General features: G+C 50.2%; 1 long non-coding RNA gene across 1 annotated transcript in view; it reads left to right on the plus strand.

Moving 5' to 3' along the window:
- The window catches only part of LOC142258754 (uncharacterized), a 350179-nt gene that overhangs the window by 204547 nt on the left and 127092 nt on the right, over positions 1-18540 (plus strand). The gene's annotated exons all lie outside the window — the stretch shown is intronic.

The raw sequence follows: 18540 nt of genomic DNA on the forward strand, positions 1-18540 counted from the left end.
CATTTTGAAAACCTATACATCTATCCTTACCCCCTCTTCATGTCACATGCCAAAACCTGGAAGCGCTTCATTGATGACGTGTTCTGTATTTGGGATGGCTGCCTAGATGACCTTACACAATTCTTTGCTCATCTAAACAACACCCCAGCACGGATTACATTTACCTTACATCATCATTCCAGACGTATTAATTTCCTGGATACGATGGTCATTATAGATGAGGTTCATCACCTTATCACCGACCTTTACACCAAATCCACAGACAAGAATAGTCTCTTACACTTTAAAAGCAGCCATCCCATGCATGTAAAGAAATCTCTACCTAAATCTCGACAGGTTCGTGTTGAGAGGATCGTATCGGAACATCATACACGACAAAGCACACATACAGAGATGAACGAACGTTTTTTGGCAAGAGGTTACCCACCCAATATTGCCAAACCATCGACAGCTCACTCTACTCGAACAAACAAGGAAACAAAAAGGGTGGCCTTTGTGAACACGTATCACCCCTTCTCAACATTGATACGTAACACCATATTGGACCACTGGCCCCTCCTAACCAATTCCTACCCTCACATTCCTGAATTTCAAACACAACTATTATTTTGTCATAAACGTGACCGCAATCTCAAAGATATCCTTATTCGGGCTGACATTGGGCCCTCTAGACTTTTTCTACGGCAGACTACTCTCACCACAAGCCGCAATGGCACTTTTCCCTGTCTAGGTTGTGTCCAATGCTCTAACGTATTGAAAGGAGATCTTGTGTTCCATCCTAGGACTGATAAGGGAATCCTGATCTGTTGTTTCTTCACCTGCGACTCATCTTATGTGATCTACTTTATTAAATGCGCGTGTGGTCTCGGATATGTGGGTGAAACATCCCAACATATCCAAGATCGCATTAGCAAGCACAAGTCTACAATCCATTGCAAGCAAACATTACTACCCATTCCAGCACACTTCATTTCCAAAGGTCAGTCTATTTCACAGCTTAAGTTCCAGGTTCTGGAACATATCCCTGTACCTCGCAGAGGTGGTAACAAGATCCAGAGACTACGACTACGTGAATCCTTTTGAATTCACACACTACAGCCCCTGGAACCACTTTGTCTAAACAGGGAATACGAAGTTTTTGTGTAACTTGTCTTGATATGTATATGGATCACGTGATGATATTCTATTCATCCATAGTGTTATTCCTATTTATATGCAATTTATACTACCATGCTTTTGTACCTGGGCATCTCCATCCACCCACCACAGGACCGTTCTAATACTCTCAAGCACTCTCTACTGCCTTCCAAAACCAATCACATCTTTCTCCTACACACATGCTGCTCTTACACTCCATTCACACAGTTTCACGCTGATTCACGCATGCGCGTACCTATCAGGCTCTTACTTTCATTCTTTACTCCATTTCCTCATATTTACGCCGTCCTTACACCTTTTGCGTATGTCCCGGCGTATCTCCGCACATGCACACTCTCTACCTTCCCTATCTCCTCCTGTCTGCACTTTCGCGCACATCCACACAGTCACCCGGGAAACACTACCTCCTCCTGACTTCTATAAAAGTTTCTGGTGCCATCCATTCACCACCTTGCCACCAGACAGCCAGTTCACCGGACATAGTTCCTTCTGCACCCAGCATGCTTTCATTCCGGTAACTTTCCATCTCACCGCTCTCCCCCTTTCACTTGTGTAGACTGTACGATTAAGCTTTACAAATATACCATTACTTTTTCAGGCACTATCACCTACTTACCCTGGTCTCCTATGACTCACCTCTGCCTCCCCCCATTCTCTGGTATGTTTCTACCCTTTCATACTGTTGATTTTATACTCTGCTATATACTCATGTCATCTCTATTTTCCCTAGGTATTTGCTAGTCTAAAGTGGGCTTTACACGCTGCGACATCGCTAGCATCGGATAGCAATGTCGAGTGCGTTAGCACCCGCCCCCGTCGTATGTGCGATATTGTGTGATTGCTACCATAGCGAACATTATCGCTACGGCAGCGTCACACGCACATACCTGGTCAGCGACGTCGCTCTGGCCAGCGACCCGCCTCCTTTCTAAGGGGGCGGTTCATTCAGCGTCACAGCAGCGTCACTGAACCGCCGCCCAATAGAAAAGGAGGGGAGGAGATGAGCGGCCGGAACATGCCGCCCACCTTCTTCCTTCCTCCTTTTCCGGTGGATGGAGGTAAGGTGATGATTGTCGTTCCTGCGGTGTCACACACAGCGATGTGTGATGCCGCAGAAGCGACGAACCACATCGCTAAAAAGCAGATAACGATTTTTTTGTTTCAGGACGACCTCTCCACGGCAAACGATTTTGCCCTCTTTTGCGATCGTTAAAGGTCGCTCGTACGTTTCACACACTGCGATATCGTTAATAACGCCGGATGTGGGTCACAAACAACGTGACCCCGACGATAAATCATTAACGATATCGTAGCGTGTAAAGCCCGCTTAAGCCTATTCTGCCGAGCACCTATACTTGCGCTTACCTGCCTCATGGTATGGGTGCCTCATGCTGCGTTACTCATATATTACCAAATTTTATGCAACTAGCCTTTTCCTCATTGAGATACATGACCCATGTTCTTGGTATTACTATTTCGTGCTTATATATCTCGTTCCTCAATTTCCATTTGCCTTTAAGACTGTATGCTAGTCATCCATATGATAGAATATATTTTACATGTCATAATTTAATTCTTCCTTATGGATTCCTGTATGACATATCGTCAATTATTATATTCAATATGTTTATGGTTAAAGTGCACTATGTAACCCATGCACATATCTGTACATACTTTTGTTTTCTTTTTATTTATTTTTTTCCTTTGACTGACATTGTCTTTATATTTACTTTGGTTATTAGATATATGTGACGCCCCTGGATTATCAGGGCGTCACAGGGTATTGTGAAATCTGCCCTTCTGTGCAATATCCATCTCCTCCTTGGTTATGGGTCCCCAACTGTATGGTGTTGCCAACATCAGTCAATTAAAGTCCTAGGTACACTCTGCACCACACCCACCAGACACACCAGTGGACGGCCTGAGTGGAATAGGGTCGCCCACTTGGGGGGGTTGGTAAGGGGAGGTCAGGAGTGTCAGGAGTAGGCCAGTGTTGCGTTAGAGGTGAAGGAGAGAGGAGGTCAGGAGCTGGGCTCCTTGGTAGTAACTAGGTGACAGACGGTGGTCTGGGCCTAGTAGGAGCTGGACTCCTGGTCGCAGGGGATCATGACAAGGGGCACGGAACTGTCGAGGACAGCTGGCGGCCTTGTACCATCACCGGGCTGGGCTCAGGGAACGACTGGGTACGTGGACCCTAGGTCAGGGAGTAGCTTCAGGCAACCTGACAATTTCCCTGACAAGAACGAAGCCTTCAAGATCCGCTCTCCACCTGCTCCAGAATCGGGGTACTAGCACAACGAGGGGGATTGGACTTTCCATTAATACGGTCCAGAAAATCTCAAGCGTGAACCCTGAGAGCAAGCTCCCTCAGTTAGCCATACTGGGGAGCGGGACCTGACTAGTTTTATGCTACCGGGGCCAACCGAGAAGAGAACTAAGTGCCAGGAGGAAGGTCACAGAACACCAGACAGCACCATCGGGGACGGAACCCAAACTAGCTGCCCTCAGTGGCAGCAGTGTCCAGAACTTTGGTTTATCCAGTTGTCGGTGTCAGCTTTTTGGACTGAGTACGACACTGACCCCCTTTTCTCCCCACGGCGCTCCCCAACACCATCACCGAGTCCTGGGGCATTCCCCCTACCCGTGGAGGGTACTAACACCTGGCTGCCCCCTTCCATCACCCCCGGGTACTCCCAACTGCAGCGGTGGTACTCTGAATTACCACATACCACGGGTGCTGTCACAAACTCTTTAACTACCCCCTGTAAATATCCCCCTTCATTTGAGTGGCCGCACGACCCCCGGGTCCGGAGACCCTCGAGCCACCGAGCACCCAGATCCGAGCAGCCCGTCTGCTGACATGGGAGCGACACATATACATGCCTTGAAAAAGGCTCAAATGTGAGCCGAAACATTGGCATTTTGGTTGACTCCTTTTGCAGATTATGAAAATAAAATATTCTTCAAAACCATATTGACATCTTTTTCCTGTGCGTGCCAGTAATATTAGTATTAATGTAAAAAAAATTCTGAGCACCAGCATATTACATGGTTGTAGCAGAACTTTTTCCTTCATACAGAAATCTCACTCCAGTCCCTGATGGGAGTAATATTTCTAGCATGGCACTAGGAGGCACATGCCACTCGTCAAACGCTCCAAATTCATGAAGAGGCATGGACCATTTCATGAATCAGTAGTGGCCCCCGCATAAATTGGACTCTTTGTTATAAAAATGATCCCTTTACAAAGGATAATTATTGTAATTAAAAAACTAAAGGATTTTATCTGTCTGATATCCAATGGATTATTTTTTGTAGGGCTACCCACAAATAGAGATGAACAGACCTGTTGAAGTTTGGGTTCAGCTTTCTCAGTTGGACTTTAGATAAAGTTAAGTTCGGAAACCGGACTGGTCCTAAACGCTGTTGGAAGTTACTGATTGGGTAGTTCGGGTCTCCGCCCACATGCATCCAGCCATTTATTACCGGGGGACGGATGGCGGGGTTTTTTCCTTGTACACAATACATCTTATAACAATGTTTTTACCTCCCCGTGAAAGCCATTCAAACACTACAAGCAGCTCACACCTGGCCAAGCACTGATTGATCGAGCGGTTAGGAAACATAAAGCACCAAAACTCCGAACTCTAACACTGATTTTTTTGTATAAAGTCTGTATTTGGTACAAACACTGAACTTTACTATTTAGGTTCACTCGTCTCTGCCCACAAAGGTTTATTCCAGTTTAGATTATGGGTGTAAAAGAGACCAGAACTGAAAGGGGTCTATCTCTTGGTGGAGAGGAAGTAACATTTATGATACTTATGCTGGGGTTTTGTGAATTCCATGGGATTCGGTCACTTAATTAAAAATCAGAATAATGTCGACAGTGTCACTCTAGGTACCAAGCAAACGGCGAAAGGGAAGGGAAACCCTGTGCCTAGGGTAAGGGGATATGAGAGCCCTACCAAGTCTACCACTGGGCCCCTTGGTTCCCTCCCCACCATATATAGTTTCCACACCTATGCGCCGAGCCGGATACCTGACCCTAGGCTGACCCTGAACTGAGCCCTAAATAGGGAACGGATGGGATGAGCTCTTCATCAACCTCACTAGGTACTATAGGACACACGGATAACAAACAAGGGAAACAACAAACAACGTACTGCTAGACGACTCAGTAAGAAGTTCAGTAAAGAGCAACAACGATCCTACTAGTGTGTGCAAGACATCTGGTTGCATCCAGAGCTTGTGAAGGAACTGAATATCTCCATCACAAGTCCAGGAAAAATGAGAATATTTTAACCCAAGAGGAAATACAGATGATTAGCAGCTGAAGGGAACTGGAGCTCCCCAGTGTCCTAAAGTAAAAGGATGAAAACCCAGCAGAGGAGATACCTAGTACACAGAATACTAACAGCAGGAAAATAGAAAGTCAGGGAACATTTTGCACAGCCAAACGCTGTGACCTTCTATTGCCAGATACCACATCACTGTCTGTCACAAGTGACACACCTCTGACAGAGAGGGACTCTGATTTACTGGGCTGCTTGCTGTAGTTTTGATAAATTCACTGTATTGTCACTAGGGGATTATCACTAGAGAACAAGTAAACCTGCTGCTATGTAGCCTCTATCTCCATAAGCTATATATAACTCCACCCTGATTAGCAGCTTTCTGTCTATGCTCATTGTACACAGCTGCCAATCAGTGGTGTGGGAGGGTTATACACAGAGCAGTATTTCAAGAACTGGTAGATTTTAAACAAAGAAAACTGATTTTCAAAACTTCAGCAAGCAGCCAAGTAAGTGACACATCGCTGGAATCAGGGTCTTTGCTTATGCAGGTTGATTGGACACACATTACAAGTAGCCTTGTTCCTCTTACTCCATAAACAACATCGCAAATCCATAAGCTATTAAATTTTATTTATTTCATCTGAAAAGTAGGCTGTGTTTATAAAAATACACAAATATATAACAAAGGGGAACAAAACATTACAGCATATACAATTACATAAAATAAAAGGGAATAACGAGAGAAAATAAATGAACCTGGATCACAAACATAGATTCTGATTTATAGAGGGAAGGACGCCAATGGAACGTGGAACAATCCTATACAGCAATGTTGCGTTCATTGAATGAGGATCATATTTGGCATTAGCATTTTATTAACACAATTTACACCCACATACTTCCCTTCTGGTGACACATAACATGGCTGGACTTCAGATAACTACAGAATGTGTCTAAGGGGCACTTTGCACGCTGCGACATCGCAGGCCGATGCTACGATGCCGAGCGCGATAGTCCCCGCCCCCGTCGTAACTGCGATATCCTTGTGATAGCTGCCGTAGCGAACATTATCGCTACGGCAGCTTCACATGGACTCACCTGTCCTGCGACCGTCGCTCTGGCCGGCGACCTGCCTCCTTATTAAGGGGGCGGGTTGTGCGGCGTCACTGCGACGTCACACAGCAGGCGGCCAATAGGAGCGGAGGGGCGGAGATGAGCGGGATGTAAACATCCCGCCCACCTCCTTCCTTCCGCATATCCTACGGAAGCCGCAGTGACGCAGGTAGGAGATGTTCCTCGCTCCTGCGGCTTCACACACAGCGATGTGTGCTGCCGCAGGAGCGAGGAACAACATCGGACCATTGCGTCAGCGTAATAATGGATTACGCCGACGCTGCACCGATGATACGATTACATATTGCGCTCGTTAATCGTATCATCGAGCCTTTACACACTACGATGTCGCATGCGATGCCGGAAGTACGTCATCTTCAATTTGACCCCACCGACATCGCACCTGCGATGTCGTAGTGTGCAAAGCCCGCCTAAGTCTTAAGGGTGTTTACATGCTGCGAGATCGCTAATGATATATCGTCGGGGTCACGGTGGTTGTGACGCACATCCGGCGCCGTTAGCGACATCGCAGCGTGTGACAGCTAGGAGCGACGATCAACGATCAAAAAGACGGAAAAAATCGTTGATCGTTGACACGTCGCTCCTTTTCCAAATGTCGTTGCAGTTGCATGCCGCTGGTTGTTCCTCTTTCCTGCGGCATCACACATCGCTATGTGTGACACCGCAGGAACGAGGAACATCTCCTTACCTGCGTCCACCGGCAATGAGGAAGGAAGTAGGTGGGCAGCAGGTTACGGCCGCTCATCTCCGCCCCTCCTCTGCTATTGGACGGCTGCCGTGTGACATCACAGTGACGCCGAACGCACCTCTCCCTTAAAGGAGAGCTTGATCGGTGTCTCCAGCAACGTCGCGAAGCAGGTATGTGCGTGTGACACTGCCGTAGAGATAATGTTCGCAACGGCAGAGATCACCACATGTCGCACGAACGACGGGGGCGGGTGCTATCGCGCAAGACATCGCTAGCTATCGCTAGTGATGTCACAGCGTGTAAAGCACCATTTAGAAAATTATGAGATTACCAACTTTTACAATATCTTTGCCACTGGAGGTTCTAGGCGGAAGATATTACTGTCATCTTTCCTCTCATGATTTTATCTGTTCATAGATAGGAAACATTGCATAGATATTTTCATCTCTTTGGCCAATATCCATTTGGTGAGACCCTGGCCATCACCCAATGATGCAAAACAATTCTTTGCATTCTCCGTTTTATCACAAATTTGAAAATATGACTTTTCTAGTATATCAATGCAGTTCATAAAACCTCAATTCATATTTTCTGTAAGGCGATACAAAGGATTTGAATCTATCTGCTATTTTTCCGTTCCACATAAATCTGTCCTTTTCTGCATTCTTGTGCATTTAAGCTGAGATTGGCCTTACATCTGGTAGAGGATTCTCTTTAGTTACTTGTTTCCAAAGGAGGGGGTCAGCTTCATAGCTGACCCCCTTTATAGGAGTCTTTATGGTTTTTTTAATTTGTATATGACACAGGACAACACATTAATACATCTTTTTCCAAAATTGAGCTGTTAACCCCTTGAAAGCCAGGGTCATTTTTGGACACTTTCTTGGACTTGGTGCTTGAAGAGTTCAATAAAATCAGAAATATTACTGTCATGATTCTTGTATGACTTTGCTTGTGGAGAGCCATTGTAGGTGTTTGGTTTTCTGCTGTCTGCATTCTCCAGGGTTAGGTCCAATGGGAGGACCTTATTCTGTCGTGCCTCGTTGGGTCACGCTGCCTTATCTTGGAACTGTTTTCCTTGGTATGCCACGAGTGAATAGTTCCTGCTCTGCAGTGTGTGCTTCTGGTTCCTGTGAGTCTGTTCTGATGCTGCCCGATACCTAGTACTCCTTTCCCTGACCTCCGTCCTTCCTGTCTTATCTTACCTCTCTGTCTCCCTAACCCGTTCTCTGCTTTGTTATCCCATCTCAACTCCCTCTATACTTCCTTTTCCTCTCAGTTTACGACCCCGGCTTGCTATCTGACTATGGCTCTGCTCCCCTCCGGCTCCTGATGATACCTCCTGGCTTTCCGACCCTCGGCTCTCACGTGAATCCGGCTCCACTTATCTCTCTGTACCTACGTGACTTCCCGGTACTGAATTACGGCTTAATCAACCATTCTATTGCATCCTTCTGCGGATGCTAATGTGACGCCCTGGGCAAGCCAGGGGTCACAGGTCATGACACCACCACACCCTACACCCCGGATAGGTACACCAAAGCTACACAAAAATCCTTGTTGCCTTCCTCCAGGGGCTGATGTTCACACCAGGGGGTGGGCCAGGCGGTTGGCTCCGCCCACCGAGGAGTTCACAGCCCTGGAGGCGGGAAAACCAGGCAGATGAGGTTTGCAGTTGAAGAGAGATAGAGTTTGAGGAGTGAAGTGGAAGGAAGTGGTAGAGGAGCAAGTGAGAGCAGTGACAGTAAAGGTGACAGTTGAGAAAGCCTGAAGTTGGTCCGGGTGTGTGCCCCGGACTGAGACAGCAAGGTTAGCAGACGGCGGTGACTGTCTGCAGGAGAGGCTGCTTGGAGGTTTCCGAAAGGACCGTGGACGGGTGGTGGCCCGGCGGTACCGGAGCGGTATACGAAGAGAAGCCAGCACCATTGGCAGGGGCCTTTCGGATCTTGGCAAGGCTAGGAGTCGCCGTGAATTTGCCAAATCCGTCAGTGAAGGGGACCTCTGGGTCTCCCAACAACCAAGTCCCGATTGAAGGCAACAGTCCAACCGTTAGAGAGAGACACCGCCACCGCCAAGGCACCAGTTTCTCAGGGCCAGTGCTTGCGGGCAAAGAGGGGCTCCTCCGGCACATATCCAAGCCGGGGAGCGGGTTACCGGTGGGAACCCATCGCTACCAACATAGACTTAGGTGCAGGAAAAGGGACCGTCACCGTCAACTACCGGGGAAAAGCAACATCAGCCGTCCGTGGGAACCGTCTTTCCAGCCGTGTGTTTTACCGAGAACTGTGTCACCGTCTCAGGCTGAGTGAGTACCACAGTGCCGTGAGGCACAGCGCTACCCCCGCGTCCCTGCACCCCACCAAGCCCTGCACCGGCCCTGCCATCCAGCATCCCCCACCTCATCACTGGGCCCCGGGACAACCACCCCCTACCCACGGAGGGGAGAACTAACAACTTTGCTGCTCCCTGTCACCGCTCCCAGGGATCCCCATACAGAGCAGCGGTGGTGTCCATACAATCACCACAACCGTGGGTGGCGTCACGGACAATAAACTATCCCAAAAACCAAACCCCTTTCACTCACGGGCGAGGAGCGCCGCTCGAGTCCCCGGGATCCGGCCCATCGCTCGAGCCACCGAGCAGCAGCAGGCCACAGCAGCAGTGGCAGCCGGACCCGAGCAGTGGGAGAGCGCAGCGTCCCTTCCTCCGCCCGCGACAACTTGGCGTCACGAACAGGATCTTACCGCTCTGCTGTTGGGTAGAGGTGCGCCTTGTGACCGCCGGAGGTGTCCGGCCGGAAAATTTCAGAAGCCGCCATCTTTGGCGCGAAGAGTTCCCGCTCGAGCGTCTTCTCGAGTAGCAGAGGCGCGAAGGCCAAACCCCCGCCCCAATAGAGGAGGGGCCAAAAAGAGGCTAAGGGGGACGAAATGGCGACTAAGTACATGTAGCCACGGCTATAAAAGCAGGGACGCCAGGACTCTGCAGCCATCTTGTTCCTGGGAGAAGCCGCCAGCAACATGTGGATGCCGTCCCGTAGCACCGTAGCCCCCGCGCCTGGAACCGCGGCGTGGGTGGAGATCCGGACCGCGCAGCTCTACCAAAGGCTGCAGGTCAAGATGCAGCTCCTCATGGAGGAGTGGGAGACCGACATGGCGGAGGTTATAGCGGCCGTGCGGAGACGCGAGGAGGAAGCTGAGGAAGGGAGGGTGAGTGACCCACGCCCCGATGCCCTTGAAGGGCCGGTCATCGCGGCTGCGGGACCCAGTCTAAACCCTCTTGCCCTGCTGCCTCCCTCGCCACCCATCTCGGAAGCCGTGACCCCGCCACTAGGCCCGCTACCACCGCAACCGGTAGCGATACCCAGCATGCCCGCCCCAGCGGGCCGACCTGTAGCCGGAGCCCGTAGTCGATCGGAAGTGCTGCCATGGAAAGCCCCGAAAACCGAGCCGGAGGCATCCCCCGAGAAGTCCCCCGAGCCGGAGCTGATAGCCCGCTCTGTGCCGGAGGCCCAGCAGTGGAAATCCCCTGTGCCCATCCCCCACACCTCGGCTGAGGTTGCGCCGGGTTGCCGCTGCAAGGCGGCGCCCAAGGCAAGACACCGCGGGGCCTGCCGCCCAGATCACCAGCGGTGGGCAGTGTCCAGCAGGTCCCGCGGGGCCTGATCCGTGCGCCGGAGCTCGCAGCAGCGCCGTACTGGGACAGGGAGCCGGTACCGCTGGGCCTGGAAATCGGTGAGAGAGAGAGAAAGAAGGCGGAGATGGTGGCCCGTACAATCCGGGAGAAGGAGAGCCTGAGGCAAGCTACCTTCCGGGTCCGGGGCCCGCTGCATGAGGGGCAGGTGAGGCGGTTTGATGTCCGCCGGGGCTATGGATTTATTTATGAACCGGGCCTGGAGGCCGAAGTGTTTATAGCCCGGCGGGATGTGAATGCTCACCTGCCAGAGGAGCACCCCGGTCGTAACCTGATGCCGGGCGACATTGTGCAGTACACCCGGCACTGTGGAGAGAGGCGGTGGTTCACTCTGGATGCTAAGTTGAGGGGCAGCCAGGAAGCCCGTGTGAGCACCGCGCCCCCTCCCTCAGGTGATGCTGAAGAATTTGAGTAAGGCAGCGGAGCACCATTGCACAGTCCCCGTTGGGACCACAAGTCTGTGTGTTTAAAAGTTTTGAAAGGTTTTTGAAGAAAATGATAAGTGATCCACTGATGAGCAAGTAACCTGATTGTCAGCACCGTGATTTTGAACCGGCCGTTGCCGGCACCGTTGTCCCCGTGGGGACCATCCACAGTTTATGCATAGAAACTTCTATGAACAGGCCCGAGAACTTGCAGGGCAACCACAAACGTTAGTGGCTTGTAAATAAAAAATGTTCTTGTTGCAGCTAACCGTTACCGCCTCCGGAGAGGCAGGTTGGAGGGAGGGCCCGCAGTGGAGCAGGCTGGGGACAGCCACCACAGGAACCGGTGGCTACCCTCTGGAGGGGAAGGACAGATCCCGCTCGGGTAACTTGGTGCAGGACTGGGGTCAAGGGGTGCTGCCTGGGTTTTAGGGGCAGCATCAGGGCCAGGTTACTTGGGTGGGAGAGAGCGGCAGCCGCAACCGTTTTAATGTTTGTAACGTTTAAGCAAAGCACCTCCCGATGTGGGATGAAGTTATTTTACTTGTATATCATGTTTTTTTTATATCTTTTCAGAAAAATAAAACCGGTGTTGGACGGGCAGCCCGCGGACGGTCTGCATTTTGCTAAGGGGGAATGTGGCGCCCTGGGCAAGCCAGGGGTCACAGGTCATGACACCACCACACCCTACACCCCGGATAGGTACACCAAAGCTACACAAAAATCCTTGTTGCCTTCCTCCAGGGGCTGATGTTCACACCAGGGGGTGGGCCAGGCGGTTGGCTCCGCCCACCAAGGAGTTCACAGCCCTGGAGGCGGGAAAATTAGGCAGATGAGGTTTGCAGTTGAAGAGAGATGGAGTTTGAGGAGTGAAGTGGAAGGAAGTGGTAGAGGAGCAAGTGAGAGCAGTGACAGTAAAGGTGACAGTTGAGAAAGCCTGAAGTTGGTCCGGGTGTGTGCCCCGGACTGAGACAGCAAGGTTAGCAGACGGCGGTGACTGTCTGCAGGAGAGGCTGCTTGGAGGTTGCCGAAAGGACCGTGGACGGGTGGTGGCCCGGCGGTACCGGAGCGGTATACGAAGAGAAGCCAGCAACATTGGCAGGGGCCTTTCGGATCCCGGCAAGGCTAGGAGTCGCCGTGAATTTGCCAAATCCGTCAGTGAAGGGGACCTCTGGGTCTCCCAACAACCAAGTCCCGATTGAAGGCAACAGTCCAACCGTTAGAGAGAGACACCGCCACCGCCAAGGCACCAGTTTCTCAGGGCCAGCGCCTGCGGGCAAAGAGGGGCTCCTCCGGCACATATCCAAGCCGGGGAGCGGGTTACCGGTGGGAACCCATCGCTACCAACATAGACTTAGGTGCAGGAAAAGGGACCGTCACCGTCAACTACCGAGGAAAAGCAACAGCAGCCGTCCGTGGGAACCGTCTTTCCAGCCGTGTGTTTTACCGAGAACTGTGTCACCGTCTCAGGCTGAGTGAGTACCACAGTGCCGTGAGGCACAGCGCTGCCCCCGCGTCCCTGCACCCCACCAAGCCCTGCACCGGCCCTGCCATCCAGCATCCCCCACCTCATCACTGGGCTCCGGGACAACCACCCCCTACCCACGGAGGGGAGAACTAACAACTTTGCTGCTCCCTGTCACCGCTCCCGGGATCCCCATACAGAGCAGCGGTGGTGTCCATACAATCACCACAACCGTGGGTGGCGTCACGGACAATAAACTATCCCAAAAACCAAACCCCTTTCACTCACGGGTGAGGAGCGCCGCTCGAGTCCCCGGGATCCGGCCCATCGCTCGAGCCACCGAGCAGCAGCAGGCCGCAGCAGCAGCGGCAGCCGGACCCGAGCAGTGGGAGAGCGCAGCATCCCTTCCTCCGCCCGCGACACTAGTGACCCCTAGTGGGCTTCAAATATAAAAAATAAATTGATCCTGCACCACCAGGGTTTACCTTCACAGTTTTGTGGCTGAAGGAAAGCTGTTCCAGTCCTTATAACAAAATTAGCCAGGAGGAGCACACTCAGATGAGAAATAAAATGTCCAAAGTATTATCCAGAGAAGAAGAAAAAGTGGCTCCACTCTAAGGCCCGTAAAAATTGATTTATTAATATAAAAAGATGTACATAAAAAAGGTTGAGCTGGGTTCAAGCTCCTCCTGGGAGTAGGTAGCATCTTGGCCTCTATAACCGTCTTGGCTTTGAGCAGTTTGTGGCTTTCTGGATCTCGCTATGTTCGGGGCCTTCCTTGATTTAGGATAAATGGCACCCATTTTCCTTTCCACAAAGAGTTTCCTTCTTACCAAACACTGTAAATAGAAGATAGAAGTGACTGGAAGTAGCTCCACCGCCTCCAGCGCTCATACACCTCTCCACCAATACTCAGTCTTCACCTGAGTCCTCAGCCACAGACGTCTTTCTCTATTTTTCCTGTCAGAAAAGGACCCGGAAATGTCCTCTCTGCTGCGCCACTTCCTTTTACCATATAAGGCAAAGGGAGTTTTGAGAACGGCCAGCAGAGGTCAGTGTAGATGCTGCAACTCTCAGAGCAAGGCTTCAGAAGGCACAGATAATGCGCAACATTATAGAGAAACACACGGCCATCAGGGGACATTCTAGTAGTGTCTACTCTGGGTCATTGCACACTCACAGCCCCACTCACCACACATCATAAACACGCAGCTCCACTCAGTACACCTCGTACACACACAGCTCTGCTCCGTACACATCATACACACATGGCTCCACATCGTACACACACAGCCCAACTCAATACACGTCTTACACACTCGGCTCTGCTCTATACACCTCTAACACACATGGCTTTACTCCATACACACATGGCTCCACTCTGTACACCTCGTACACACACGGCTCCGCTCCGTACACCTCGTACACACGCGGCTCCGCTCCATACACCTCGTACACACACGGCTCTGCTCCGTATACCTCGTACGCACATGGCTCCGCTCCGTACACCTCGTACACACGCTGCTCCGCTCTGTACACCTCGTACACACACGGCTCTGCTCCGTACACCTCGTACACACACGGCTCCACTCCGTACACCATATACACACACGGCTCCGCTCCGTACACCTCGTACACACACGGCTCCGCTCCGTACACCTTGTACACACGCGGCTCTGCTCCGTACACCTCGTACACACACAGCTCCGCTCCGTACACCTCGTACACACACGGCTATGCTCCGTACACCTCGTACACACACGGCTCTGCTCCGTACACCTCGTACACACACGGCTCCGCTCCGTACACCTCGTACACACACGGTTATGCTCCGTACACCTCTTACATACACGGCTCCGCTCCGTACACCTCGTACACACACGGCTCCGCTCTGTACACCTTATACACGCACGGCTCTGCTCGTGCTCCGTACACCTCGTACACACACGGCTCTGCTCCGTACACCTCGTACACGCACGGCTCTGCTCCGTACACCTCGTACACACGCGGCTCTGCTCCGTACACCTCGTACAAATGCGGCTCCGCTCCGTACACCTCGTACACACACGGTTCTGCTCCGTATGCCTCGTACACGCACAGTTCCGCTCCGTATACCTCGTACACGCACGGTTCCGCTCCGTATACCTCGTACTCGCACGGTTCCGCTCCGTATACCTCGTGCACGCACGGTTCCGCTCCGTATACCTCGTACACGCACGGCCCCTCCACGCATGGTGCTTATGAAGATCCTGCACTACTGAGATAGAGAGAACATTCTAAGAGCAGCAAGAAATATCCCAAATCTCTCTATAAATGGTCAGAAAGTGTCGCTTTTCCCTGATTACTCGTCAGAGGTCCAAAAAAAGAGGGCACAGTTTCTGGACATTAAACGTAAATTACGCCAGCTGGATATACCCTATTCGATGCTGTATCCTGCACGACTCCGAGTGGTGGCTTTGAACGCTCACATTTTTTTGAAGCTCCAAATGATGCACAGAGTTGGCTGGATCAACATGAGAAAACCATCCGGGATTCAAGGAAGCGACGGAGCCCACCCCCTGAATGAAGCAGACTTCTGCCCTATGTTGATAACTATACTTGGGTGATAATTTGACATGAAGGATTGGTTATATTGTACTTCTGAATTTAAACTTTGTCTCCTGGGACTGCTTGTGGTCCACGGGCCTTCTTAAGCTTCCCCTCTGTGGGTGGTGTCCCCCCTCCCCTCTTCTCTCCCCCTTCCTCTTCCCTTTTTTTTTTTTTTTCTTCTCTCTTTCTCTCCTTTTTATTTCTATATTTGAAATGCAGGGAAGATGTGGGGGAGGGGGTTGCAAAAAGGGGATGAAACTGCAGTTTTATGAACAGTAAAGGGAGAACTTTGTCATGGCTATATTGCATTGCTGAACACAAGTATGTCCCCCGGGGCTTCCTGTGGTCCACGGGTTTCATTTACTGTTCTCCTGTGCTTCTCCCTCTTCCTCCCTCACCCTCCATCTCCCTTTACCATTTTTATTTTCTTCTCTTCTCCTTTCTCTCCCTTTTTGTTTTTCCTCTCCCCGCGCTCACTGGAATTTTCATCTGGGCATTGCTATATAAAAAATGTTGAGATGTGCTGTGTGGGGAGGGGGGGGGGCTACGCCACAACACTGTATGCAAAAAGTGGTTTCATGCAAAGTCTTGAAAGGAGCTTGCCATGGACTAAAGGAGTCCTTTGAATAGCACACGTTCCCCAAAGGGTAGGAGTAGTGGTTTTGGACAGTAGCTTATCTTTTGGTCTGGGCTCCTACTGGACAGGAGTATTTTGATAGACCCTACTGTCAACTTGTTAGTGGTCATGGTTGTTAGGCTGTTGTTCAGCCTCAATGTTTTTGAAGGTGTTTTTTCTATTGGGTTTTATGGGAAAACAGAAATGTATGATATCACCAATGTCATGGTTCTCTACATGATCTTACCCTCTAAGGTCCTACAGGTGGGGGATCAAGAACGTATGATGTCACTGGGAGATTGTTGGAAGTGCAGAATGTTTTTACTTGTCTGGTATGGCCGGGAAGGTTAACATATTAACGTGGAATGTCCATGGTTTGGGGGATCCCACAAAGAGGGCGGCTGTTATGGATTTTGTCAGGGATCATTTCCCTGCTATAGTCTGTCTGCAGGAAACCCACTTAGATGAGGAAAAAATAACATACCTGAATAGATCATGGATTAGTTATAGTTACCATTCTATTTTTTCATCTTATTCCAGGGGGGTCAGCCTACTGGTGCATAGAGCCATATCGTTTGAACCCATTGCATCAAAAGTAGCTAGGGAGGGGAGGTTTCTCTGGATCCGGTGTAAAATTCTGAACAAAGAGTTGTTACTAATAGGGGTATACATTCCTCCACCTTATAATAATGGGGTCATAAAGATGGTGGTGGAGGCTATGCAGGAGAACTCGGGTGTACAGGTGTTATGTATGGGGGATTTTAATAATACTATTCACCCATATTGGGATAAATTTAACAATGACCCGTCTCTGGCGACAGTGGCTATTTCGAGTTTCGGGGAGACATTAAAAGATTTGGCACTGACGGATTTGTGGAGGGTGGGACACCCGGGGATTCACCAATTCTCCTGCTATTCTAAGTCACTTGAATCCCTCTCCAGAATTGACATGGCACTGGGGTTTTCGAGAGTGTTGTCACTAGTGGAGTCGTTATCTTACCTACCTAGAGCCATCTCGGATCATTCGCCCATGGTGACCTGCCTCCGACTTATCCCTGAGCCTGATAAGACCCTTGCCACCTGGTCTCTGAACCCTTTCTGGCTGCAAATTATTGAGACTGACCCTATTGTTATTACCTTAAACCACTACTTTAAAGAAAATGTACAGGAATATATTTCTCAAAATGTTATATGGGATGCCATGAAGTCTTGTTTGAGAGGGGCATTGATACAGGGGATTAGCAGATCTAAGACCCGGTCACGTCCGTTTGGGATATTTCTTCGGGACAGGGTTCAGGCTACGGAACGCCAGTACATAGAGTCGGCAACCACTCAAAACCTGCTGGAGTGGAACGAGGCCCAGAAGTCATATGATCTTCACCTCAGGGAAAAGGCCAAGAATAGGCGTATGTTTTCGCAACACAAATTTTCGAAGAGGGGGAAAAGGCAGGGCATTTATTAGCTGTGATAGCTTGGGCACAGCAGGGAAATTCCTTTGTGGGGGCGATAAGGGGCTCCACGGGATCTGTGGTCACTGAGTCGGAGAGGATTTTGCAGGTTTTTGCTGACTTTTACCAGCAACTATATACTTCCAAGCTAAGCTTTAATGAGGAACAGATTGACTCATATCTGGAAGACATACATCTTCCTAGGCTGACTGGGTCGGATCGGGTCTACCTTTATGGCCCACTGCAATTGGAGGAACTGCAGCTGGCAGTGATATCCATGTCTAATGGAAAGTCCCCGGGATCAGATGGTCTTCCCATAGAAATATACAAAAGATTCGGGGACATCCTATTACCGCAGCTCTTGGAAACGTTCCAAAGAGCAGTCAGAATGGGCCGCCTTCCTCCATCAATGCAGGAGGCAATTGTGGTAGCCATACTTAAACCGGGTAAGGACCCCTTACTTCCTGATTCATATAGACCAATATCTCTCCTTACCATCGATATTAAAATCATAGCCAAGGTATTGGCATCTAGATTGAACATGGTGATTTCCTCTCTGATTCATTCTGACCAGTCCGGCTTTATGCCCTCTAGATCTACAGCGGTTATCATCAGGCGCCTTCACCTCAACCTACAACTCCCAGTAGATAACCCACGGGACAGAGTAATCTGCTCCCTAGACGCTGCTAAAGCATTTGACTCCATTGAATGGAACTTCTTGTGGGCAGTCCTTCGTAAGTTTGGGTTGGGTGAGGATTTTGTCTCCTGGGTGAAATGATTGTATGGTAGGCCTACGGCTAGAATATGTGTTAATGGCAGGCTCACCTCAACATTTAATCTGACCAGGGGCACTCGTCAGGGATGCCCTCTCTCACCCCTCTTGTTTGCCGCCCAGATGCAACATATCCGAGGGTGGGAGGACCCGGGGAGGGGGTCCGCAAAGAGTGTTATTGCAGCAGTATTTCAAGTCATCTAGTCTCTACGAGGTCATTGGAATCTACGCCTATCCTTCTCTTGATGCATAAGTTG

Source organism: Anomaloglossus baeobatrachus (genome assembly GCF_048569485.1).
Source record: "Anomaloglossus baeobatrachus isolate aAnoBae1 chromosome 5 unlocalized genomic scaffold, aAnoBae1.hap1 SUPER_5_unloc_1, whole genome shotgun sequence".
In the NCBI taxonomy this organism is placed as follows: Eukaryota; Metazoa; Chordata; class Amphibia; order Anura; family Aromobatidae; genus Anomaloglossus; species Anomaloglossus baeobatrachus.